Below are 26,498 nucleotides of genomic sequence, written 5' to 3' on the forward strand. Positions count from 1 at the left end.
AGAACAAGATACCAAGTTGTGGAGGTGGGTCGTTCACCATCTACATAAATAGCCCTTTGGTAAATGTGAGTTGCTTTCTAATGAGAATCCCTCTGTTAAGTTGTAGATTGTGGTATCCTATAGATAATTCCAACTGGCTTGTGAGAGCCGGTTTGAAAAATTTCCAGGAATTTTTGAAGCTGGATTTTAAGCACAGTCATTATTAAAAATGGTATTGTAGAAACCTGTAATTAAATGAATTATATTTTAAAACACGGAAATACTCAAAATTTACAGCTTCATTTTACTGTTTTGCTGTTACCTATGCTCTTGAAGTTACTTGTATGTTTTGTATTCTGTGATGTGACGTTGGTAGCTCGAAACTGGCTTCCCAGTCACCACTTCGACTGCCCGTACTCCCATCCACATGTAAAACAGCAGAAGTTGCGGTGACCTGCAAGGTTTCACAGGACCAGTTAAAAAGGCACAAGGTGTTAAATCAAGATTTACACCCTAGCGCTACACCCTGCACCCTACGTGCTAAAATCAGTCTGTTTACCTATTCTCCACTGGCTTCTTTCTTAGTGCCTTCATTTCTTGGTGGTTAATGAACAACTCCTACTCTAGCAGCAGACCTCTGCCAAAGCCAGAGGACCTCAGGGCACCACTACTCGTCAGTTGTGCTGAACATGGACGTGAACAGGAACATGAATAGAAGCAAAGGTTGATTTAATCGGTCTGGGGTGAAGCCTGGGCATTGGGAGCTTTTAAGGCTCTCCACTGATACTAATATGGAGACACGGTTGCAAGCTACAGGTCCAGGAAAAGCTAAGATTTACTTTTGCTTTCCACCTCCCTGTCAGTAGCCTCTTCCTGTTGTTACCTGGCTTCCTGCATGACTCACCTGTATTTACTTTCTTAGCTATTCCTCCCTCACCTCATGTTGACTGCCCAGCTTCAGGGTTGCATAATCCTCAGAGGCAAGCAGAACAGAGAGGGACTCTTTCCCAATAGTTTCAGTAAAGGCCCCAGGAGGAGTGTCACTGACCTGGCTTGGAGCATGTGTGTTCTATGTGTTCACCTCACAACCAACCAATCACAGCAGCTGGGGCGGTCACCCCCCCTGCCCTGCACCAGAGTCAACTCCACCAAGACAGGTGTGGAGCAAAATGACCTACGGTCACTCCACTGGGTTAAGTGTTCATTTTCGGAATCGTATGTGTTAACGGCTTCACTCTAATCATTAGCAACAGAGTGGAGGTATTCCTAAATGTGGTACCAGAGTATTTAAAGTCTGGTCTTTCAGCAAGTAACTTACTACGTTAAAAGCGACTCTCCCTATATGTATTTTTGATTAGTGTTTTATAGATTGATCCCATTTTAAATATTATAACCCCAGTACACAGAAGTCCTGATTTTCCTTTTGGGGTGTGGGTTGCCAGGGAAAGCCAAAAGTTATAGTGGAGAGATCCCTGAGATTTTATCTCTAAGCTGCGTCTAACTAGCTTTGCAGCTTTGGACAAGTCTCTTAACATTTCTTTCTCAGCTGACATGTCTATGAAATAGAGATTAAAGTACCTATCTGTCTATCTCACAGGGGTATTGTGAGGATTAAGTGAGATAATGTTGATGAGATAATTTTGAAAAGTGTATCAACCTTCAGCTGTAAAGTATTGTTTATACTTTACTGATTAGGCAAGGGGCACTAGCTGTTACAAAGAAAGGTGATAAACATGCAAATGCATATGTTCAGATGATTATTTTTAACATAAGTAAGTTTTCTCCTGATATATATTCTTTTTACTTGCGGATCTTATTTGGTTGTAGCTTCTGTCTTTGTAAAAGCAAAATTTAAATAAAACTCTTAAATAATTTTTTCTAATCTCATTTTTCACCGTTAAGCAGGACATCAACATTAAAACAAAAAGAGAAAATGTGCAAAATCAAAACGCATTTACGTAGCAATGTATAAAATTCATTTTCCAGATTAGCTCATTTGGGATTTAGAATAAGATCTCTCATTTGATTTTATGATTTCTTTAAAACAGGTTTGGTGGCTCAGCTTTCTCTTACCTCCAGAGTATCCCCTCCATCTTGTCTACCTACAGACTACTCTGAAGGTTTAATCTCACATTTATAGCCTTCTGTGAATGCACCAGGCTAAAATTCCTTCTTCTGTTCCCTGTGTTTTCCTCTGTTTCCTGAACATCACACACACACACACACACACACTCACACACACACACGTACAAACATGGTCCCTCACAATAGCACATGACATATTTTGTAAGAGTTATTTGTTCATTACTTCATTTTCCAGTTTTTAAGAGCAGTGGCCCAGTGTCTCATTCTGTCCCCTTGCACCTGAGAGTCGCGATAGGTGCCTGTAATGCAGTAAATGCTCGATGAATGACTGAACCAGAGAAATGTGTTTTTGAAGGTGGAGAAGAGAGTGACGTGGAAAAATGATAAAAAGAAGATTATTAGATTTTATTTTGGACTCATAGAGAAATGTACGTCATTGATTCGACACGTATTTATTGAATATTGACTGCTTGCCAGGTGTCAAGCTGGATATGGCATTCAGCAGTAAAGACTGTGGCCATTGTTAGACTACACTGAGGTAGACACACGACACATAAATAAATAACTTCAACATGAGAGGGACTTCGTGCAGTGTAGTCAAGGGAGGGCACTATGAAGAGACGAGCTTTCGTTCAGACCAGGAGAAATAGAAAGAATTAGTTTTACAGAATCCAGAGAAGGGCACTTCTCATAGAGAGATAGATCAAAAGGGTCTGAGGACCTGAACGGAGAGCAGAGGGGCGGGTATTTACATACTGGGTAAGAGGCCCCATATAAGTAGTGGGTGTAATATCACGCGGGGCCATTCAGCAAAGCTACAGACTGTTGAATACTGGGAATCAGCTGGGTTTTTGGTAGAGGAATGACACCCGTGCGTGTGTGTGTGTGTGTGTGTGTGTGTGTGTGTGTGTGTGTAGAATTAATTTCAACAATATCTTGTACTTAAGCTTTTGAAAACATTCTAGCTCCTCAGAACTGTGGTTTATTCTGACAAATGACAAGGAATGCTGACATTTTCTGTTACACGTTGCTCTACACATTTTGAGGTATACAGGCTGCAAAGCTAGCTGGGTTCTGGCTTAAAATGGCCTCATAAAAATAAAATCTAATACAGTGGTTACGTTGTGCTTGGTATTGTTCTAGCAGCTTTGCATATTTTATCTCATTTTAATTCTCACAACAACCCGATGGAGTAAGTATTGTTTTTGTCACCATTTCACAGATGAGGAAACTGAGGCACAGAGGAGTGAAGTAAATCGCCCAGGTCACACACATTAGTAAGTAAGCAATGGAGCTGAGATTAAGTCAGGCCATTGGGACTCCAAATCCCATCGTCTCCACCGTGTGATGCCAGGCAGTGAACTGCTTCTCACTGGTATGCAATAAATACAGAAATTGAGAACAAGTCGGTCGTGTCAGCGGTCATGTCTCATTGAACAAAGTACAGACCCGTCTGAGTGTTGTGAAAGTGGGGTGGAATTGCATGCGATACGAGCCGTGTATGAGCCGTGAACTGTAGGACCACACACCAACCCATGATGGATTGGGAGGGAGATGGTCCTTCACCTCAGATAGTGCCAAAAGCACAGCCCTGAACCATATGCTGTGCTTCCAGAGATGACACAAGGTAGTAAATCTCCTCTCCCTTGTCTCTTGATATTCCACATGATACATCATATGCGCAAAGTGTCATTTGTCATTTGCCTTGTGTCTTACCTCTTGGGACTGTGAAGGAAGTAAGTGTGAGAGAAAGGTCCATAAGGGGAAGAGGTCATTTGACCTCCTGCTCTCTGCTAACACTGCCAAGTAGCCCTTTGGGTTCCATAGTATGACGGTCACTTTCCTGCTGCCATCTTGCGACCCCTCTAGACATTGTGAGTCTATGGGAGAAGCAAGGTTGGATAAGTGTAAATACCTACCGACTTCATGTCTGGTCAAGTGGGCTAGAAGACTTGAACATGGTGTCAGTTGGACCATTGGTATGCACTGCCTTTCTCTCTCTACGAAGACAGTAACTGAGTCTTCTAGCCACAACCTACCAGTGTGGAGAAATGGGATTGATAATGAGGTTTGAATGGATTCTCATAATGTCACCTCCATGGGGTAGGGGACAGGGAGATGTGTTATTTTGAAAAAAGTATGAAAGGAACTGAAGTAATGTTTTTGTTCTTTTTTTTTTAATTTTATGTAGCAAATCAGTGCCAGCAGCACCTTGTCCAGAAATCTTTATCTTTTAATCCAATATAACCCTTAAATCATATCTCTCTCCCTTGTTCTAACTGGAGAGATGTATCTTTTTCCTTAGCAGTTGACTTTCTTTGGACCACGTATCAGACATGTGGTACCTGGGTGGGAGTGATGTGTCCATTTTTGTCTTTGTTGTTATCAAGTCACCTCATGTGTTTGGTATTCTGTGTGGGCTCTGAGACCAGATTCCTCTCCCTTTCTTAAACAAAACAGTGTCCACGGTCCAAGCAAGAGAAACCTCCCTCCCCCACCCTCTCTCTTTCTCTCTTTCCCTCCCTCCCTCCTTTCTTCCCAATGGAGAATCAGAAAAATTTCTCATAAAAAAACCATAAGTGAATATTGTTACTAGATGAGCATTCCCTTTCAATTTTGAATGAAATCAGAGCCCTGATAAAGACATTCCGAAGGCTTACAATACTCCAAAAGTTGAGATGATTCCACATACTAGTTGCACACAGAAGGAAAATGTGGAAATTTTTGGAAGATATTTAGTTTTCATGTTGTTGTAGTCAAAACAATGAATTTCTTTTCAAATAAACTACCAACTTATTCCAATAGAAGACATTTGTTTTCAGTCGTTTGTTTCATGGTCAGTAAATAGGGATACAGAAGTAATTGCTCTACAATGACACGGATGGTCTCACCCATATAACCACGTATGTGTTAAAAGTCTGAGTTTGTATTTTATTTCTTCCTCAATACTACTTCCTGCACCTTCAAGGTTGCAAGTTGTCTTTTGCTGCTTCGCCTAAATGCCTCAGTTAAGAAGTTTGCCCACTGTGTATGGTAGAAGAGAAGGTCTTCTCTGAAGTGTTAAAAATTCTTCTGTTAACTCTTAGGAGCACTGAAATTCAAACAACTTTTATTGGATGACTGCTGTGGTCATTGAGGTTCTAGAAATAATACACTGTTTTGCCTTGAGAAGGTAGTACTTAAATTACAACGGAACTACTAAAATATCTTTGTAATTTTACTGTAGACTCTATATATGTGGTAATTCAGGGCTTTTTCCCATCTATACCCCCTTTCTATACTACCACCATTTAAACAAACTATCGCAAAAGCATTCTTTACAATTTTAATATAGAGTCTAGATAGAAAGCATTGTGTTATTTTTCTCATCCCTTTTACTAACTCTATGTAATTAAGCTAACAAAATCTGTTTGATCAATGAAAAAACATACACACTCATCCAAACACATTATTAGTGACCCAACTGATTAGAAAACAAAACAAAATGGAGGAAATCTGTCATCTTATGTAAGGTATAAGGTGTGTTTGTCAAGGGGAATGGCTTAGTGAAGTATGTCTTTGCTTCTACTTGTGCCTTGCAGGCCCCGTGAGCAATCTTCAGGGCTAAAATGTCACAGATGATATATTCTGTCAGAATGTCAATATATTTTGGGGTGTCTGGGTGGCTCTGTAGGTTAAGCGTCCAACTCTTGATATCGGCTCAGGTCATGATCGCACAAACCATGAGATCAAGCCCTGCGTTGGGCTCTGTGCTAATAGCACAAATCCTGCTTGGGATTCTCTCTCTCCTCTCTCTTTCGCTTGCTCTCATGTGTGCACATATGTGCTCTCTCTCTCACTCTCTCTCTCTCTCAAGAAAGCACTAAAAGATGCAAACATATTAAAAACTAGCAATGCGTTTTATTTTTAGGATGCTACCTACAATGGGAAGCTAATCTCTGCCCAGATAGGTTTTGCTGCTTTTGTTCCACAAAAAAAGTAAACTTGTGTTTTAGTTTCAGTTTTGTGAGTATCAGTAACAATTGAAACATAAGTGGAAGTATTACTTTTCCGGGAATAGGCCAGGCTTTTCTCACAGCTGGTGGTTTTGTGTGGAAATAGCTACAGTGTGTAAGCTGCCCTGCTCTGGTCTTCCTCTGATTCTGGATGCACATCTTTGGCTCTCCATGTTTGTGCATGCCACTTCACCCTAGAAGATGGGGGGAAAAAGCCGTAGAAAGTTATTCCCGTAACATGATCTTTCTTCTATGACACTTGTAAATTGATTTGTCGAGAAGGGTCCCTCTCAGCCTACAGATGTGTTTTTAAAATCAAGGCAGACAGCTAGTTAAATTTATTGTGATTCAGACTCAACCTGTTATGTGCAGATATGCACTGAAGAGTCAAGGGGTGGGATGATATTGTTCGTATAAAATATCTAAATCCGTACTACACCCTGAGCTCCTTTAGGTTGGTTGTCTTAATCAGCTTTATTATGTGGCGTCTAGACCAATATCTGGTAGTGAATCATAGCAGCCAAGAGTCTGTGTGGTCAGGCATCAGACTACCCAAGTTCAAGTCTTCACCGTGTTACTTACTAACTGTATGATTCTGGGGACATAATATGTGGGAAATATCATTACTTACCTTTTAGACTTACTGGAAGGATCGCATAAGATAAATGCATGTTTCTTAGTCCACAGTGAAAGACTAACACATGTTAACTGTTTTGAAACCCACCAGACTTTGAAGTAAACTGTCACCCTGAGATGGTTGGTAACTATAAAATTACAATGGAGAAGTATCTACGTGCAAAGAGGGAATTCTCACTTTGCTTGAAAAGTAAAAACACATCCACCAAAACAGATAAGCCAGAAAGACTCCAGACGTATTGAATAAGATGTGACAGGATTTGAAGGAGGGTAGGGTAGTAAAAGAGAGCCCCACAACTACTGCTTTCTGGTCCAGAACTTTTTATTGAACGCCCCGTCTCAATAAGTGGGGAGAGAACTTTTGCTACCAAGGATGATAATTCGATGCTTTCACCCTGTGAATGTAGCAAGTGCGAGTCTGTGTTGGTGTCCGAGTCTAAATGAGAAAGTCTGAAAAGAGACTTGAGCATTCCAGAGATTTAGAGCTGGAAAACCAATAGGCAGTTTCCTTCCTCCCCCGACCACTGGGCAGAAAGCATCCTTACTCCCAGGGGCCCCTGGCATTCTTCCGTGTTGTGTGCAGGGAGGAGAGAAATGCTTTTTAGTTGGCTCAGATTACCTTGTTCTGGTTAAATGAAAAAGTATTAGCGTACGTTCCTTGTCACCACAATTCCAGCTGTCCAAGTCAGTGCTCTTGAAGCGGAGAAAAATGATCTTATAAGTCCTGAGGTTAAAAAAAAAAAAAAAAAGAAAAGAAAAAGAAAAAAAGCTGAAAGCAATGTATTGGAAAACAAACCTCCCCAGCTCTGACAGTCGGCTTCCTGTGTCCTGTATGTGACAGGGAGGGAAAGAGGTGAAGTCTAAATAATAAATACTGTTAAGTGAGTGGTTAGATCAGCATTGGCTGATGGTATATAGTGCTTGCCATTGAGGAAGACAGTGATCAGAAGACACTCTCCTTTTGGAGACAAATAAGCTAGTTGTTGTTGTTGTTTTTTGGGTTTTTTTTTTTGTTTTTTTTTTTTGGCAGTGTGTTATCCCTGAACACATGTTCGAATGACCACAGTTGTTTTTAATGCCCAGCAGAACTTCAGGGCTAATCCCATTACCGCAAGCCGCCCAAGACTGCCTGGTTAACACTCAGATCCTGGCTTTGTCCTCTGGAACTCACAGTCATATACAATATTGCTTTTATCCTCAAGCTTTTTTCTTCCTTCCTTCCTTCCTTCCTTCCTTCCTTCCTTCCTTCCTTCCTTCCTTCCTTCCTTTCTTTCTTTCTTTCTTCTCTTTCTTTTTTCTTTCTTTCTTTTTCTTTTTTTCTTCTTTCTCTCTTTCTTTCTTTTTTCTTTCTTTCTTTATTTCTTTCTTTCTTCTTTCTTTCTTTCTTTCTTTCTTTCTTTCTTTCTTTCTTTCTTTCTTTTTTCTTTCTTTTTTCTTTTTTCTTTTTTCTTCCTCCCTCCCTCCCTTCCTTCCTTCCTTCCTTCCTTCCTTCCTTCCTTCCTTCCTTCCTTCCTTCCTTCCTTCCTTCTTTTGTTTCCTTTGTTTCTTTTCTTTCCTTCCAAGACAGAGCATGATCAGACAGAGGAGAGAGGTGTTGGGGGGCAGGGGGGAGGACGGAATCTTAAGCAGTCTCCATGTTCAGCGAGACTCAGGGCTCCATCTCATGACCATGAGGTCATGACCTGAGCCAAAATCAAGAGTCAGAAGCTTAACTGACTGAACCACCCAGGCGCCCCTCCTCAAACTTTTCTTGAACTCTTAATTTCCCTTTCTTGCTCAAATTCAAACTTGAATATCTCAGAAGACACTGCTTCCCCAAGCCACTTCAAATTGGGGAGCAGCCCCCACTGGTGCCCAGGCACCTTCCTTGCTGCCATTTTCAGATCACTCTTGCTCCCTGTACTGTAGAAACCTCATTTTTGAGTCGATCAGATCTTCAAACCATATCCCCCACTACTCTCCATACCTCTCCATTCTTTAGTTACTACCCTTCATTTCCAGATCACTCACTGGATCCCCTATGAGCCCTGTTATAGTCTTGATGATTTTAGTACTTGGCTTCTCAGTTCCTTGCCATCTTGTCCTCCAACAATTTCCTTCTTTATTCTACCTTATTTTTTTTTCTTTATTCTACCTTATTTATTTATTCTTTATTCTACCTTAGCTACCCATTCAATGGCCATATCCTGGACCTTATCATTACCAGTTACTAAAACCCTCCATAAGGCCAATTTCAGGGGTCCTTGTCATGGGTCCTTTCTTCCTGTTTTCCAACTCATAACTTTGGGTATTCTGATTCCAACACTTTTTTTTTTCAGATTTCATTAAGAACTATGCGTCATTGCATTTTTCATCTTTTCTTTTACTTTCTTTTTCTTGTTGCTTATTCTCTTCATGTCCCCACATCCATCCATGCTGTGCTTAGCTTTCATGGAAAACCATTCTTACTCTTTTGCAAAGTTACATAAACATCCTTGTCCCACTTTCCCTCCTTTGAACTACGCTAATAAAATCCTAATCCTCTCTCTCATTCTCTCTCTCTCTCTCTCTCTCTCTCTCTCTGTTTTAACCTGTGCATGCACATGCGTGTGTACACACACACACACACAACTGAACCTGCTGGAGAAAAGATACTCTACCATGCTGACTGGTCTCACTTTACATTCATGACCACTCACTGTCACCTCAAATGAACCTTTAGTGCTACTACGTAACCTATTAGATTTCCCTGGTCTCTTGCTCCCCAGCTTGTACATTGTCTCTCCTCTCTCCTCCATATTTACCCAGCTGATAACTTTGCTTGCTTTTTGAAAACAGAAGCAAACAAAAGAAAACTTTAAAAATGCTATGACCACAATATCCTCCAATGGAGTTATATTCCGGTCACCGCACAAACATGCTATAATGTTTCTCATCCTGAGAGGAAAGAAAAAAGGGGAAAGCTCTTGACTTCCATTTCCTTTGAGTGACTGCCTGATCTCTGCCCCATTTGAAAACAAAATTGCCTACTGCATCAGTTTATCACTGTTTCCATTTGCCCTCTTCCTGCTCTGGTGAAGGCACCCCCCATGTTTACATCCCTACTACCCCAACAGAACACATCCTGTCAGTGTTGCCAATGATCTCCTGTTGCCCAGTCTGATGGACCATTCCCATTTCTCATTTTACTTTTAATTCTTGGCAACATTTGACACACATGGTCAACCCTTCTTTCTTAAAACTAGGATTGTGAGGCACAGTTCTTTCTGTGCCCCTGCTAGCCCTCCAGCTGCCTCTTCTCAATTGCCCTGGCTGGTTTGCCTTATTTCGGTCTTAGCAGACCCCAGAGCTCAGTCCTGGGATCTCTGGGTATCGTTACCTCCACTCACTTCCTTAAACGCTCATCAAAATCCACATCTTTAAATATCCTCTGTATCTTGCTTATTCCAAAGTTTATATTGCTAAGCTTGACCTCTCAACTAACCTCCAGGCTTTCTAAGGAAATGGAAAACCAGCATTTTAGATACGAAATAGGAGTTCCAGAGTTAACATGTTCAAAACAAGTCATTATTTTCCCCTCAAACTTGCTTTGCCTTCAGTCCTTAACATCCCAATAATGGGCAACTCTGTCCTAGTTGACTCAGGTAGAACCTTGATTCCTCTTTGTATTTTTCCCCCCTCACATGTTATATACAATTAATCAGCAAATACCTATGGCTCTCCTTAACCATTTCCCACCATTTCCACCTCTAAAACCCCAGTTCAAACCAAAGTAATCCCTTGCCTATATTATTATACTACCTTAAAACATTTTTTTTAATGTTTATTTTTGAATGAGAAAGAGAGACAGAGTGCGAGCAGGGGAGGGGCAGAGAGAGGGAGACACAGAATCCGAAGCAGGCTCCAGGCTTGAGCTGTCAGCACAGAGCCTGATGCGGGGCTCGAACCCATGAACCATGAGATCATGACCTGAGCCAAAGTCGGACACTTAACCAACAGAGCCACCTAGGCACCCCATTACAATACCTTTTAAACTAATACCTTGCTTATATCCCTGCCTCCCTATGGCCTGTTCACGCTGCACCCAGAGTAAACCTTTAAAAATATATATCAGTTAATGTAATTTTTCTGCTTCAAGCTTTTTGAAAGTTTCTCGTCTCTTTCAAAGTAAAAGCAAAAGTTTTTATAAACATCTATGAAGTCCTACTACTTTTCTGCCTTGCCTTCTTCTGTCTTAACTAATTCACCGTAGCCACACCATACGCCTGTGCTAAGAGGACCATGATCACACCCTCTTGCCACCACACCCCCAGTTATGTGTTTATTCCTTCAGGTCTCTGATGGAATGTTACCCCATTGGAGAGAACTTCTACAACCAAACTATACCCTATATGCATACATATACACATATACTTACATATTTATATATATACACACACACACATACTTATATGTGTATGTGTATGTGTATATATTTCAAATATATATAAGGTATATATGTGTATAATAGTATATACACCACCTTTCTCTCTACTCCTAACTTTCCATATACCTTATTCTGTTAGGTAGGTAGGTAGGCAGCTAAATAGATAATTTATTATCTGATTCTTGGCAATAGCATATAAGCTTCAAGAAGGAGCACACTTACATGCTTTGTTCATTGCTGGATTTTAGCACCTAAAAGAACACATGGCACATAGCAGGTGCACAATAAATATTTGTTGAATGAATAACAAGTATTTGAGCTTAGATTTGACTATTTGTCTTTTTCATTACTGCAATATTTAACCATGGTTTGCTTTTGAGGAAGGCCAATTAAAGAAATACCGTAAGTAGAGAATTCAAGCATTGAGTAATCACCATTTTGTGTCCCCTGCTCCTCCCCAGTCTGTGGGGTGGCAAAAATTGTCTACCGCAACAAGATATCACTTTGTCCCTACAGAAAAAGCATATGGACTAAATGTCTCCTTCTCTTTAATGCAGACTCATCTTTAGGCAGTTCCCCACAGTCCTGGCCTGAGCATTTGAGAGCTCTTGGGTAGAGGGGATAGCACTTAATGAAAAATGAAATCCTCTCTTAATTATTATTATTATTGTTTATTTAAAAGTGTCATTTAATTGAACCCTTTTGGAGAATTCTCCTACCTCAGGAACAATAGTAAAGTGATAATAATAGAATCACTTTGACTCTCCCTGTAGAGCAAAAAAAAAAAAAAATTGCTGAAAGATCCAGCTCTCACTGTCTGTCCTTGCCCTCTGATTGCCCAGGTATATTCCCTGGCCATGGGTCCTCATTTCCCTTCCTTACCATTAACTTGGGTTTTTAATTTTTGTCTTAAAACAGCATACTTTTGAGATCTCTGCAACAGTGATCCCAATCCCTGATAAGTTTACAAATTCAATAAGAAAGAAATCAGCATGGGGAAGGTGACTCTTTGGCTACAGAGCTGTACTTGGCTCTGCATTTGCTGCCTGTGCACTGGTGTTTAAGTACCTGAATTAGTGCTTTGTCCTATTGACTGAACTGCTGAGGGACGCACACAGCCCTCCAAACATCCTCAGGCATAATTTATTTATGGACTGGGTGCCCGTAAGTATATTCTGACTCCTTGGCCAGATTACCAGTCATGGCAGTCCCCCTCACTACCTTGATTCAGCATCTTCAGTCTACTCAGTATGTGAGTTTTACATTGGATTGGGTAGTGATAGAGAAGCTTAGCATATGTGTCTTTCTTGGTTCTAAAGTTCTCTACAGTGACAGACACTGGTGAGGACTAGAAAAGTGGGTCCCAAATAAAACAGGAAAGATAATCCCCAGCCTTTTTGGGTGGTTGCAGTCTCCATGCCTGTCTACTGAATGAAGATTGTGGTTTTGTTTGGTTTCCTGCTGTTTTGGGGCCACACCATGGGGAGGTTGAGTCCTTACTTTTAAAGGCTCCAAAAAAAAGAGAGGTTAGAGTGGGAGAGAGCCAAAGCATAAGAGACTCTTAAAAACTGAGAACAAACTGAGCATTGATGGGGGGTGGGAGGGAGGGGAGGGTGGGTGATGGGCATTGAGGACGGCATCTTTTGGAATGAGCACTGGGTGTTGTATGGAAACCAATTTGACAATAAATTTCATATATTAAAAAAATAAATAAGTAAATAAAGGCTCCAGAACTGAGTCGTGGAAATGGGGGTGGGAGTTTGAGTCGGATCCTGGCAGAAGAAGGAGGTAGACGATTGCTATGGCGAATGCCTGGCACACTGTCTTTATGGAGACAGTGTGTTTGCAATGGCTTTGGTAGGTCTTACTGGGCACTGGGAGTGCTCTTGGAGATGGAGAGATCATAAAGGACTCCTATAAGAATGGTCCCTTGGTACCACCCCTGCTGAAAACTAAAGTTTGGATTTATGTTTGCAAGGCTTTATATCAGATTCTGTTCTGAATGAGTAATAAAGCCATGGAGATTTCAGAAATTCTTTTGAAAATTGAAGATTGCAAAAATCCCTTTGCTCCCACTTCTCCAGCTTTGCTTGATAGCTTGGGGATTTCCAAATTCCGAATGGAATGTCATTCTTCTAAAATAAATAGATTTGGGAAATCTGGTTTTTACACAATATTTCCCAAAATATGTTCTGTTGCCACATATTTAAAGAATTGTTTTGTGATTAAAAAAAAAAATCAGTCAAATAAGCGAGGCAGAGACCTCGTCTGGTAATGTATTTTATTAACTCGAAGATGGTATTGATTGTAATATAGACAATATTGATTGTAAAATTATCAACACATACGCCATGATTCAATTAATGGAAGCATCTCCATATTAAAGGTGTTTTCATAGGGGTGAAAACGTCATGCCTTTGAATGTATAGAGTACAACTTACACAACCTTTTTGGGGAGTAAGGGTATATTAGTATGTCATAGGTTCTCAAAGGTACTTTCAGTAAAAGTCTCTGCTGAAATCCCTTTAAATCAGAATTTCCTAAACCTTCTGATTAACCTTCTGAGTTTCTGTCATGCCATCCAACCTCATAATATTTATTAAAACCTCTTTGGATTATAACTGGTGGAACATTATTATTCAGTACAAGTATGGCAAAGGTAGGTGATCTATTGAAAGATCAGAAGAAATGGGGAGAGACACAGACACAAAAGCTATCATTGCTGTTGATATCATGTTAGCTGTGGCCACAGGACTTTTCTTGGAATGCTGTTTAAGTCCGATGTCAGTGAGTGATCCAAATTATATTTGCGAACATTCTATGGGAAGGGCTTGGGGAGGGAGAGTTAGGGTTCAGGTCCTTGGAAAAAGATGTTCACTTCAACTTTACATCCCCTGCTTTCTTAGTTATAAAGTGGGGTGAACAAAATAGGGTGATTGAGGACCCTTAGAGCAGAAATGTTCAGTGACTTATCAGTGTCAGACCGTTAGAGTCTGTTGTTTCTGGGAATTGTAAAGGAGAGAACTTCTATGAAGTTATCCCCTTAAGGAAATTACATTTTGTGGAAGACCTATTTGAAATAAGAGAATAACAGTAAGAAGCGGGGAGAAATATATGTCAAGTATACAATATGTTCTATACATAACATAGAATTCTATATCACATAGAATTCTAAATTACATATAGAATATATAGGTATAACATATACACATGGAAAATTATTTTTTTTAATAAAACTATCTATAGAAATGTAAAGTAATGGCATTGTGCTACCCATTGACAGTTAAATGAGAAGAATAGCTATGGGACTGAGTTTAGCATAATAAATGAGTTACAACTGTGATAAATGGGGTTGAATTAAGAAAATAAAGAGAAAAATAAAGAAACGATTAAGTGGACTATAATCTTTGACATAATCAGATAGAAATGTGAATTACCATATCAGAAGTTATCTTGTTTTTGGTTAATTTTCTATTTCAAGTAGTTGGAAAGTATCAATCACGAAAGTAGATTTTGTGTCTTTCATCCTTGTATCGCACTTCTTATGTTAGTGCCTGGATTATAGGAGTCAGCCAATAAATATTTACAAGGTATTTGCAAAGTGAATTTATGAATAAGTTAAATGTAATTTAATCACATTTACTACTCATTATAATTTAATAATGTATCCTCCTTAAAGCTTTTAAATCTTGCCTAGTAGATGATATTCTTCTGAGTTATCTATTAAAATTACAGATAACAAAACATTGTAAACAACAAACCATGACACCACAGTGGGAGTAAGGTTACATAATGTTAGTTGCCTCAACGTGATCAGTCATTACTGCACGTCTGGATGACAAGGGTAGCAGGAGAGAATCTGCTTGAACCTTTACCGAAGTCGAAAATGTCATGCCCGGCATCACTTTACTGCAGTTGACTGTCACACAGTTGCAAAATGGCAGTGTCTGCAGAGAAACCGTAAAGGAACTTTCTCTTTTCCATATTATAATTGTTGTTCCAAAGCAAAGGGTCTAATGCACTCTGCTGACTTTTTTCCCCTCCTTTTTTTGAAGGAGCCATTATTTCCACAGATTTCTTTAACAATGAGTAAACTTTTGCTGGTTTATGTGTGAAAACGACATCACAGAGGTGAAACTACATATTTGAAGCACAATTCTCAGATGGGCATGAAACAGTCCAGCATCCCGAGGATATGAGTCACTTTTTTTTTTATCATGACACTTTGAACTGTAAGCTTCCAATATATATATTTATGTGAAAATATGTATAAGGGGATGTATTAAGCTCCCTGTCACTTTACATCTAATGCTGCCTCAGAAGAGGTGAACCTTTTAAAATATTTCACTTGAAAAATTTCTTTCCTTTGTAGAAACCTGAAAGTTAATTTAAAATTTAGCATTTTTCAGTGACAATGCTCAAAAACAATCTGGTTGTATGGTTTGTTTTGTTTTTTGGTAATGTTGATATATTTTTATCTAACTCTTAGCAGAAAAGAATCTTTTCCATAGTTTATAATATACTGTGTGAACATATCCTATCTCTCTGTGTAGTCATTCACTCAACATTACAGAGACCTAGTTTGGACCTAGAAGCTGTTGGATTCTGAGAATTAAAAGGTGCTTGGGACTACCTTCAAGGAACTCATGATCTAGGATATGACACCAATATGTAAATAAATAGACTATAATGTAATATAGACAAGGAGTGGGCCTGTTGAAGGATTGAAGAGTTCAGGTAGAGTTGGTTTAAGAGGTATATATTTCACATTTCACACATGTATACATGTATACACACAAAAAAGTAAATTAATTATGGAATGGAAAACATAGGATAAGGAGAAAATAAGAAGGGTTGCTGGATGATGAGCTACCCAGATACTTGGTTAATACTGTCATATTTAGCAAGACCAGTAGAGAACAAAAACATCAATGCTATTGACTCTATTCAAGTGTAAGTCAGATCATGTGACTTCTACACCCCAAACCCTTTGATGACTGCCTGTAGTCCTCGCCTTGTCCTCTGAGGCCCTTCATGATCATGTCCCCACCTCTTGTCTCTTTGACTTCATCTCCTGTTACTTTTCAGTGGCCGCCTTGCTGATCCTCAGACATGGCCTTACTTCAGTTCTTTTGCACTGGCTATTCCGTCTGTCTGAAATGCTCTTCCCTTAGAGAACCACACCTCCTTCAAGGTTTTGTTCAGATGTTACCTTTTTAATCAAGTCTACTCAGACCACCCTTTTATAACTTACAAACTGCCCCTCCCACCTCTGCTCTCAATCCCCCCCTCCCATCTTCAGTATTCTCTGTCCAGTTGTATGTAGAGCTGGGGGTCTGCATGTAAAGAATGCACAATTCTTTCAAATCCTCAGTGCTCTTTTCTAATTCAAATGTGAAAAGTATCAGGATCCAGTTATCCTAGAGTCCCACTCCTCTCTATGGTTGGTCACAATCTACCATAATTTTCCCTAGCCACCCTTGGAACTGTTCCATACCAGGCTTCTGGAATTAGTTATTGCTCATATATTAGCAATAAATACATAAATGTGGATCTGAGTGTATGTGAGTGAGTGCGCATGTGTGTGTGTGTGTGTGTGTGTGTGTGTGTGTGTGTGTGTGAGAGAGAGAGAGAGAGAGAGAGAGAGAGAGAGAATGAGAGAGAGAGAGAGAGAGAGGTTTTTGTATAAAGGCATGTAGGATATGGGAAAAACACCGAGTCAGAAGTCACAAACACTTAGGGTCAAATCCTCATCTGTAAAATGGGGGTAATACCTGTTTTACCTAATTCTCAGCATTCTCATTAGGTGAAAATAAGTTTACTTATGCCAAAGTGCCCTTAAAACTAGAAAGTGCTGTGACATTTCCCATTGTTGTAACAACCAGGAACATATAAATGTATGTTTATATTTAATAACACCTTATATTTTTATAAAATATTCTACTTTCAAATGTACATTCATGTGCCATTTTCATTTTCTAAAAAAATCATTGATATTATTTTAATGTTAAAACATAGATTCTGACATCAGTGACTTGTCTATGATCAAATTCCTACTAAATGATTCCTGCACTGTGTTGTTTTTTTTTTTTACATAAATAATGAGACAAGTAATGGGGTCAACATGGAGGGAAACGAGAATGAGAAAATCATCATATTCAGATCAAAGTAAAGAAGTATCAAGAGATGCTAAATCTAGGGAAGAAATTTTGATGCGTGATTATGATTTTTCATAGATTATTTGTTGTAAGCAAAAAACAACAACAACAACAACAGCATAGTAACTATACAATGGAAAAATCAGCCAACACATTGGCTGGATGATCAACATGGCCAATGAGGGCAAAGTGGACATCACGTACCTGTGGATGTGATACCCTGAGAAGGACACAATATCACGCACGTATGTTCCAGCCAGGCATGATGTATTAGCTGAAATTAATCACAAGGAAACATCAGATGAATCCAAAATAAAGATCACTTTTAAAACAAAACAAAGCAACTGTCTTTCAAAAGTGTCAATGTCATGAATGACAAAAAGAAAAAAATAAAAAGGCCAAAGTAAAGTTCCAAGTGAAAGGAGGCGAAAGAGGACAGTTAAATGCACAGCTACAGGCTCCTGTACCGTGGGAAAATGCTCTGCATGCCATGTGGTCAAACAGCAGCATCAGAATACTGGCTCTGGATGAAAGTACTGCATCGGTGTGGGATCTAGTATGCTGTAGTCATATAGGAGAATGCCCTGTTCTTAAAGTCACACAGAAGGTTTTAGGGGCAATTTATCCTGCGACGATTGAGAAAAAAAAAATGTTTTGAGACAGATAAATAGATGGACAGATAGAGGCAGAGAGAATAGCCATTTTAAAGCAAACAGGAAAAAATGTAACCGATAAAGCTCAGGAAAGGATAAGGGTATTTGTGGATACTCTTAGTACTATTTTTGCTCCCTTTCTGTGTTTGGAAGTACTGTATTTCCAAATAAGATAGTAAAAAAAAATAATAAGGGAGCTCTAGATTACCATTTAGTGCCGTAGTTGAGACTTCTTGACTCTTCTGAAAGAGTTTATTTTCTTTGCTAAATGCCTAACTTACAATCAGGCAGGGACTTAGTCTCTTGGGAAGGTAAGATGTTTTGTGCATAAAAATAGCAATACGGAGGTGTTTGATATGTTAATATTTTACTGCGTTTTCATTTTTTATTATTTATTATTAATGAAATGCAGTTGTCTTTGAAGCCTGCTGAGTGTTTAATAATGAAATTGTGCAAAGTTCATTTTCAAATGTCTGGGCCCCATATGTGTTAGAAACACAAATTCAATATGCACTTCAAATCACTTTATAAGGGGAGGAATACAGAGTTAACCAACTGATGCTTTTTAAATGCATGTTTATATACACAATTGCCAGATTGACTTGGCATGTTATGTGTTTGTGTGTTGGATGCAAAGTGCCCATTTACTAAGATTTTGGTTGTTATATGGTCTTAGAAGCTGCTTAAGTGCTCAGAGTATAGCACTCTTTAAGAAAAATGTCCATGGTTTACAGTTGAATGTATTCACTTTTAAAGACTGATGATATTGTTTTCTTAATACGCCAAGGTTCTTTTCTGTAAACTAGAGTAAATCTCCAATTTGTGAGGATGCCACCATAAAAGTTGGCCTTGATCTTAAATGGTAACTGTATTGAAGGTTCTCTGCCACATTTCCCATCTATAGGCCATGGGTTCAGTGCAGTAGTTGGCCTCGGCTACTTTGGAATGAGGGAGTAACATGAACTTTCGTCCTCAAGAGAAACAAGAGATCACTGAAGACAGCCATGCTCAAACTCTTCTCCCTTACTTGTCTCCCTTTTCCTCTCCTTTCTCCACCCTTGTTATCCCCCTTCTGCCCTCACCCACCTCTTTGAGATCTTTTCTTCCAAGCTTTTCTCCACTTTAGCCACAAGAGAGCTAGAAGCATGCAATCCCATAGCTACAGGGTCGTGCTGTGGGTTGAGTGACAGAATAAATAGTTGAAATGCTTCCCTGATGGCCAAGTGCTCAAACTGTGGTGAGGAGGGAGGGTGTGGGAGAGATTGTTTTTAAATCTCCCCATGGCCTTGGGGGGAATTGTATACATCAGTTCTCTTAGTTCCCTTAGTGAGAGTAGAGAGTCTTTAGACATAATGGACCTGAGTTTAAATCCCTTCTTCACCATTTACCAGCTGGGTTAAGCATCGTAAGTCAACCTCTCTGAACCAGAGACCCCTCACCCATCAAATGGAGGTAAAGACAATCCCAACTCTGAGGATTTGTTGATTAGAATGAGATTACACAGGTTAAACAACCCCTACAATGACTAGCATGCTGTCCCATGTGATATTAATGTTGTTTTAGTCAGAAATGTTACTTGCTTCATTTCAGTCGTTGGGGGGGAGGGGGTTCATTCTCCAACTGCAAGATAGTTTTTCATGAGCTCTTTTGCATTAGGAAGCAGATGGACAGGATTTGTGTGCAGGAGCTCCTGGACAAGTGAGGCTAGTCTCGCTAGTCTCGAGAAGTAGCCAGTGAGGTACCCGTGAGCCAGGCCTCATCAACTGCACTCCTTAGAACCGTGTTCTAGCTATCACTCTAAATAAGATCATCTTTTAGCTGATGATAACCAGATCTTGGGTTGGCAAAAGCCAGAATTATTATTTTTTTATTTGAAAATTCTTCTGAATTTGAGATGAAAAGATCTTTCTCAGATCTTTCCTGTTGGCAGGATTCCAGCCAAAACACATGGTCCTTGCCCATCATGACAGTTTGTGACTAGGACTTCTGGCAATGCTGTCAAGATGGGTAAGTGGTAAAATAGTGTTCTGAGTGCTTAAAAGCCCCCTATCTTCCCAGAATGCCATGTGCTGCAAGTGTCAAGTGACCGGAGAAATGTTTACATGGCATGAATAAAACCAAGCACTGTGAATCTTCACCGGTCTATTTTTTTATGGTGCGTTGACATGCAGGAGGACACTTATAAAGGAGAGAATGTGATTTAGGCTCTGGGAACTCAGCTTTGAAGTGGACGGCTTCGGTGTTTTTGTTACGATTTTCTGCTGTACATCTGGGAAATGTTTGTTGAGAGTATGATTCACTTTGTAGCTCTCCTCAGAAGGCGTTTCCGTTCCCTGGGCTCCCAGCCTGCCAGTCTAGGCAGTGTTCCTGGCTGAATGCCAACTTGGAAAATCATTTCTTCCTATATCAAGCCTCCTCTCTTCTTCTAGTCTGGCCTCATCCCCTTTCCTTGTCCTCAAAACTATTAACTTCCTTTCTTAAATTACAGGGTTGTAATCACTTGGAACAAATAAACAGAGCCCAAATCTCAAACAGCTGTAGTCCTACATTCTCCACCCCACCCCCCACCCTCTCTCCACGCACACACACACACACACACACACACACACACACACACATATTAGATATACATTAAGGTATACACATAAACATGTATATATACACAACATCTACATATATTTCCATCTCACAGGTTCATATCAGTAATAATTTTCTAGTAAAGCACTTGCATTCAAAAGTGGTTTTAACAAAAATCTGTTTCTTGCATTTGTTTGCTTAGGTACAGTTTAACTGAGCATCTTGACTAAGAAATAAAATCTCTTAGATAAGAATGAAAGAAAATCTGTCAGAGGTTTACAGATTGAGGTTTATTTATCTTTTATAAAAAAAGAAGGCTAAGAGAAGCACTCTTGGAGTGAGTAGATGCTCAAAAGTTTGAGACACCCATAACATGTTGGCTTTAGCCACATGGTCTCAAAATAGCTGCAGAAACTCCAGGCATCATGCCCTGATTACATCAGTGTCCTGCATCCTGCCCATGGTCAAGGCCTCACTAAAGCCAAAGGGAAAGGAACAAAATCCAATTATGTGAGCCAGCTGACTCTATTACCTTGATTAGAAAAGTTAGATTTTTTTTTTCCCAAATACTCAGACAGCCAATTTCCAATTATGTCTTGTTGGCCAGAACTGTCCCAAAGCCACTCCTAGCTACAAGGCTGCTAGGCAGGGAGAGAAGTAGGATGAAGGATGGTGACTGAATCAGCTAACCAACTGTCTTTGCCACATGGCCCAAGAGAAGAGTGAGGAAAATATATATATATATATATATATATATATATATATATATATATGAACGTATATATGAATATATATTATATACACATAAAATAATAATTGGCATTGGGTAGTTTATAAAGGGGGAAAGAGTCTGAGGGTTGAACACTATGTAAGTTGTTGTGTTCAGGCTTGAGAGAAATAGAGCAAAAGTATAGCACACGTTTTTGTGAATGTGGAATCAGAAAGGTTGTTGCACCAAGCAGAATGTTCAGCTACAGCAATAAATAATAATTTTTAATATTTGTTTTCCATCCCTTCTAGGGAAAAAAGCTTGATAAGCTACTAAGACAATCAACTGTTGTCTTTATTTAATTTTGAGGTAAATAGTTGAATTGAGTTCAAGGAATCCTTAGGTGCTATCAACTAAGTTCAAAGGGAATTCTGACACAAGCTACAACATGGGTGAATCTTGAAGATATTATGCTACGTGAAATAAAATAGATGCAAAAAGACAAATATTGGGGTACCTGGGTGGCTCAGTTGGTTGAGCATCTGATTTTTATTTTTGCTTCAGGTCATGATCTCATGGTTCCCAAAATCGAGCCCATATTGGGCTCCATGCTGACAGCACAGAGCCTCCTTGGGATTTTCTGTCTCCCTGTCTGTCTGCCCCTCCCCTGCTCATGCTCGCTCATGCCCTCTCTCTCTTTCTCTCTCTCTCTCTCAAAATAAATAAACATTAAAAAAATACAAATATATGATTCTATTTATATAAGGTACCTACAGTAATCAAGTTTACAGATACCATCAGTAGAATACTGGTTACCAGGGGCTGGCAGGAAGGGGAATGAGGATTAATTGTATAATGGGTACGGAATTCCTGCTTGGGATCATGAAAAAGTTCTGGGATGAATGGCACTGATAGTTGGATTGCAATGTGAATGTATTTAAGGCCAAAAAGTTGTACACTTAAAAATAGTTAGAATGGTAGGAGGTGCCTGTGTGGCTCCGTTGGTCGAGCTTCCAACTCTTGATTTCACCTCAGGCCATGGTCTCCTGGTCCACAGGATCTCCTGGTCCACAGAGCCCCATGTCAGGCTCTGTGTTTACAGCATGCAGCCTACTTGGAATTCTCTTTCTCCCTCTCTCTCTACCCCTCCCCTGCTCACACACGCTCTCTGTCCCTCTTAAAATAAACATTTTTTAAAAATTGTTAAAAGGACACATTTTATGTCATGTGTGTTTAGCCACCAAAAAAATTAAGAAAAAAAATCTGTAAAAAACAAACTAAAAGCAAAGCATCTGCCGTAAAAGGGCTTACAATTGAGTGGCAATTGGGAAAAGTACACTAGTTGATTTTAGACAAGGTGGAAATAATCAGTAGCCCCAAATGGAACAAGCGTGTATCGGGATGAACAAGCTGAAGGCCCATATTTGCTCAGCCAGACTAGGGAATTATTCTCCATTCATGTAGGTTGTTTTTCTAATTTAAGATGGGTCTTGGCAAATGTGTGCAAGTTTTACAGAGGGAAGTGGTGAGGGTGATGGTGAGAAATAAGAGGAGGAAGATCCTGAATTCCTAAGGGAGAAGAAGGCTCCAATGAATCCTAAGGCTCCATTGCCTGGACCATGGAGTACAGACTATAAATACGAGAGTAGTGTACTGGGAAGTTTAGAGAATCAGTGAATCCCAAGGTAAGAAAAGATCTATGCAATTCATTGTATAGTTGGAGACCACTGCAGGTTTGGGAATGAGATATTGATTTAATCAGTATTGCTCTTAACTCAGAGAAGAAGCAGGGCAAATAGAACGAGGGAATGAGAGTGAGCTATGTTTGCAACTCTTGATCTCAACTGATGAGTAACTTGATCTTAGCTTTTGATGAGTAGATTAGTGTTGTTGGGCAGCTTTTCATGTTCTTGAGGGCTAGTTGCATGTCTTCTTTGGAAAAAATGTGTTTTCAAGTCCTTTACCCATTTTTAATTTTTTGTTGTTGTTATTGAGCTATATGAGTTCTTTATATATTTTGGATAGTAATCCTTATCTGATACGTGGTTTAAAAATATTTTTGTCCCATTACTTACATTGCCTCTTCATTTTGTTGACTTTTTTCTTTGTTTTTCTATATAGAAGCTTTTTAGTTTGATGTAGTCCACTCGCTTGTTTTTCTTTTTGTTGCCTGTGCCTCTGGTGTCATATCCAGAAAATTATTCCCAAGTATCAAGGAAGTTTTGTCCCCGTGTTTTCTTATAGGAGTTTAGAATTTAAGGTCTTACATTTAAGTCTTTAATTCATTTTGAGTTAATTTTTTGTGAGTAGTACAAGATGAAGGTCTAATTTCATTCTTTTGCATGTGAATATCTAGTTTTCCAGCACCATTTATTGAAAAGATGGTCTCTTTTCCATTGAGTACGCTTAACTCCCTTATCAAATATTAGTCAACCATACATGCATGGATTTATTTCTGGGATCTTTATTCTGTTTCATTATCCATGTCTCTCTTTTAATGTATGATACTGTTTTGTTTTTGTTTTTAGGTTTTATTTATTTATTTTTGAAAGACACAGAGAAAGAGACAGAGAGAGAGAATCCCAAGCAGGCTCCACACTCAGTACAGAGTCCAACATGGGGCTCAGTCTCACCACTGTGAGATCCTGACCTGAGCCAAAATCAAGAGTTGGACGCTTAACTGACTGAGCCATCCAGGCTCCTTGGTACCATATTGTTTTGATTGGTATAGCTTGAAGTATAGTTTGAAATCAGGAAATGTGATGCCTTCAGCTTTGTTCTTTCTCAAGATTGATTTGGCCCTTCAGGGTCTTTCATGGTTACACACACAAATTATAGGATTATGTGTGTGTGTGTGTGTGTGTGTGTGTGTGTGTATACACATATATACATATACGTGTATATATATACATATATACATATATGTATATATATAATGTTATATGCATATACAATGTTATATGTGTGTGTGTATATATATATGTGTGTGTGTGTGTGTGTATATGTGTGTGTGTATGTGTGTATATATATATATATGTGTGTGTGTGTGTATATATATATATATATGTTTCTGTAAAACATACCTTTGTAATTTTGATAGTGATAGCAATGACTCTGCAGATATTTTTGGGTAGTATGGGTATTTTATGAATATTAATTCTTCCAACTCAGGAACATGAGCTGTCTTTCCATTTATTTTTGTCAACTTTTTTTCATCAATGTCAGTATTCAGTGTAGAGATCTGTCACCTCCTTGGTTAAATTCATCCTTAAGTATTTTATTGTTCGCAATGTGATTGTCAATGGAACTGTTTCCTTTATTCCTCTTTCAGCTCTTTCCTCGTTAGTGTGCAGAAGTGCAACTGCTTTTTGTACGTTAATTTGTATCTTGCAACTCTACTGAATTTGTTCATTAGTTCTAACAGTTCGCCATTTCTTTATGCTGTAGAAGGTAAATGTTACCAGTATTTGAAGCATTTCATGAATTACAGTTAAGGAACCTGAAATCAATAAGGCACTGCCAAAAATAATGACAGGATCTATAATGGAAGGCTAATTAAGAAAAAGTTAAATGAAAACGCAAGTGAATACATGAAATACAAAAATGCTTGTAGCAGTCTCATTCATAATTTCCAAAGCTCAGAAGCAATTAAGATGTCTTTTGGTAGGTGAATGAATAAGTAAACTGTGATGCATCCAGACAGTGGAATATTCAGTGTTAAGAATAAATGAGTTATCAAGTCATGAAAAAACTTGGGGGAAACTTAAATGTATATTAACAAGTGATAGAAGCCAAGCTGAAAAGCCAATTATGCGATATGATTCCGATTATATGATATTTTGGAAAAGGAAAACTAAGAAGGCAGTAAAAAGATTGGTGGTTTCCAGTAGGGAGGAAGGGATGAACACAGAATATAGGAATGTAGGTGGAATACAGATGATTTTTTAGGGCAGTGAAACTCTTGTGTATGACACTGCAGTGGTGGATATGCATCATTATACATTTGTCAAAATCCACATGTACCACACCAAGAGTGAACTCAAATGTAGACGATGGGCTTTAGGAGATAATGACATGTCAGTGTAGTTCATTGATTGTAACAAATAAACCGCTGTGGTGCAGGATATTGATAGCGGTGGAGGTTGTGGGTGTGCATGGGAAGGAGCTAAGTGGGAATTACCTGCACTTTTTGCCCAGTTTTGCAATGAACCTAAAATGCTCTAAAAATAAAACCTGTTGTGAACAATAGACTGAATTAGATATAAATAAATAGAAGTTTCCAGAAATAGCTGTCACTCATTGCCAAAAACAGCCCATGTAAATTATAATTAAGAATTTTATGTTCCATCATTTAACATGGTATGAATATAGTTTAGTAAGATTCCATCAGATCATTGATAAATGAAGTTAACTAGTATGTCTATCTCTCCAAAAGAAAAATGTAATCTGAATAGCGTGTCCTACATTGATTGTATTTACCTTTTCAGTCTAAAGTTTGTGAGAAGGGTGTGGGGGTTTCAGAACAATGCACCTTTTCATCATGAGAAGATATTTGATCCCTTCGTTGGTGCAGAGCTGTAGGAAGGAATATCGCTTTTGTTTACTACTGCTTATTTAAACCCCGAGCAAGTTTTAAGGAGAAAAGATACGGCAAGATGATGTGGCTTTTCATTTAAATAGCGGTAATGACTTGGGTGTCATAAAGGGACACAGATCTGTAAACTGGCATCAGTGTGAAGTTCTGAATGAAGATTAGGGATTGAAGTCTGCCTTCCTTTCAACTACTGCTTATACCTCAAATGAACTTGCATTTACTTTTCCTTGAACTTTGTTAAACAGAGAAGCTTCCTTAAGCGAAAAACCCTAGTACTAAGGTTTTATCATTGTCAGTGTGCACACAGCCGCTACGTGGTCTTGGCATGGTGGTTAATTTTTTTAAACTGGAAAAGAGAAATTACCTCTGAGAAAGACAGCTTTGAACAGGTTGCCCCGGAGTAAAGCATTTTAAACGTCAAGGACATTAGCAAAGCTGCCTATACTGTAATTTAGATAACAGCACAGACACCAAGCTGCTGTGTATTAGCTGTTGAGACATGTGCATTACTGTTACTTTCGGTTGTTTATTTTATGCCACAGGGTTGACTTTTGCACTGGCAACAACAACAACAAAAGCCTATAGTAATATATATAGATATATGTGTGAAAAAAATAGTAAACATCTTGCCCTCAGGTTAAGAGAGAGGGATGTAGGAAAAATTACTCTAATGAATGAAGAGAGAGCCCATCTGGAATAGCTAACAG

At 39.0% G+C, this 26,498-nt stretch overlaps 1 protein-coding gene and 1 long non-coding RNA gene across 10 annotated transcripts in view; both read left to right on the forward strand.

The window, feature by feature from the left end:
• LOC128315371 (uncharacterized) overlaps positions 1-4,319 on the forward strand; it is a 90,329-nt gene extending 86,010 nt beyond the window's left edge. The window contains exon 2 of the long non-coding RNA XR_008298145.1: positions 3,287-4,319. This is a non-coding gene — a long non-coding RNA (uncharacterized LOC128315371). The remainder of the gene's footprint in view (positions 1-3,286) is intronic.
• Positions 1-26,498, forward strand: part of RBMS3 (RNA binding motif single stranded interacting protein 3) — a 1,316,996-nt gene that overhangs the window by 696,084 nt on the left and 594,414 nt on the right. The window lies entirely within an intron of this gene.

This window comes from Acinonyx jubatus, chromosome C2 (genome assembly GCF_027475565.1).
Source record: "Acinonyx jubatus isolate Ajub_Pintada_27869175 chromosome C2, VMU_Ajub_asm_v1.0, whole genome shotgun sequence".
Taxonomy (NCBI): Eukaryota; Metazoa; Chordata; class Mammalia; order Carnivora; family Felidae; genus Acinonyx; species Acinonyx jubatus.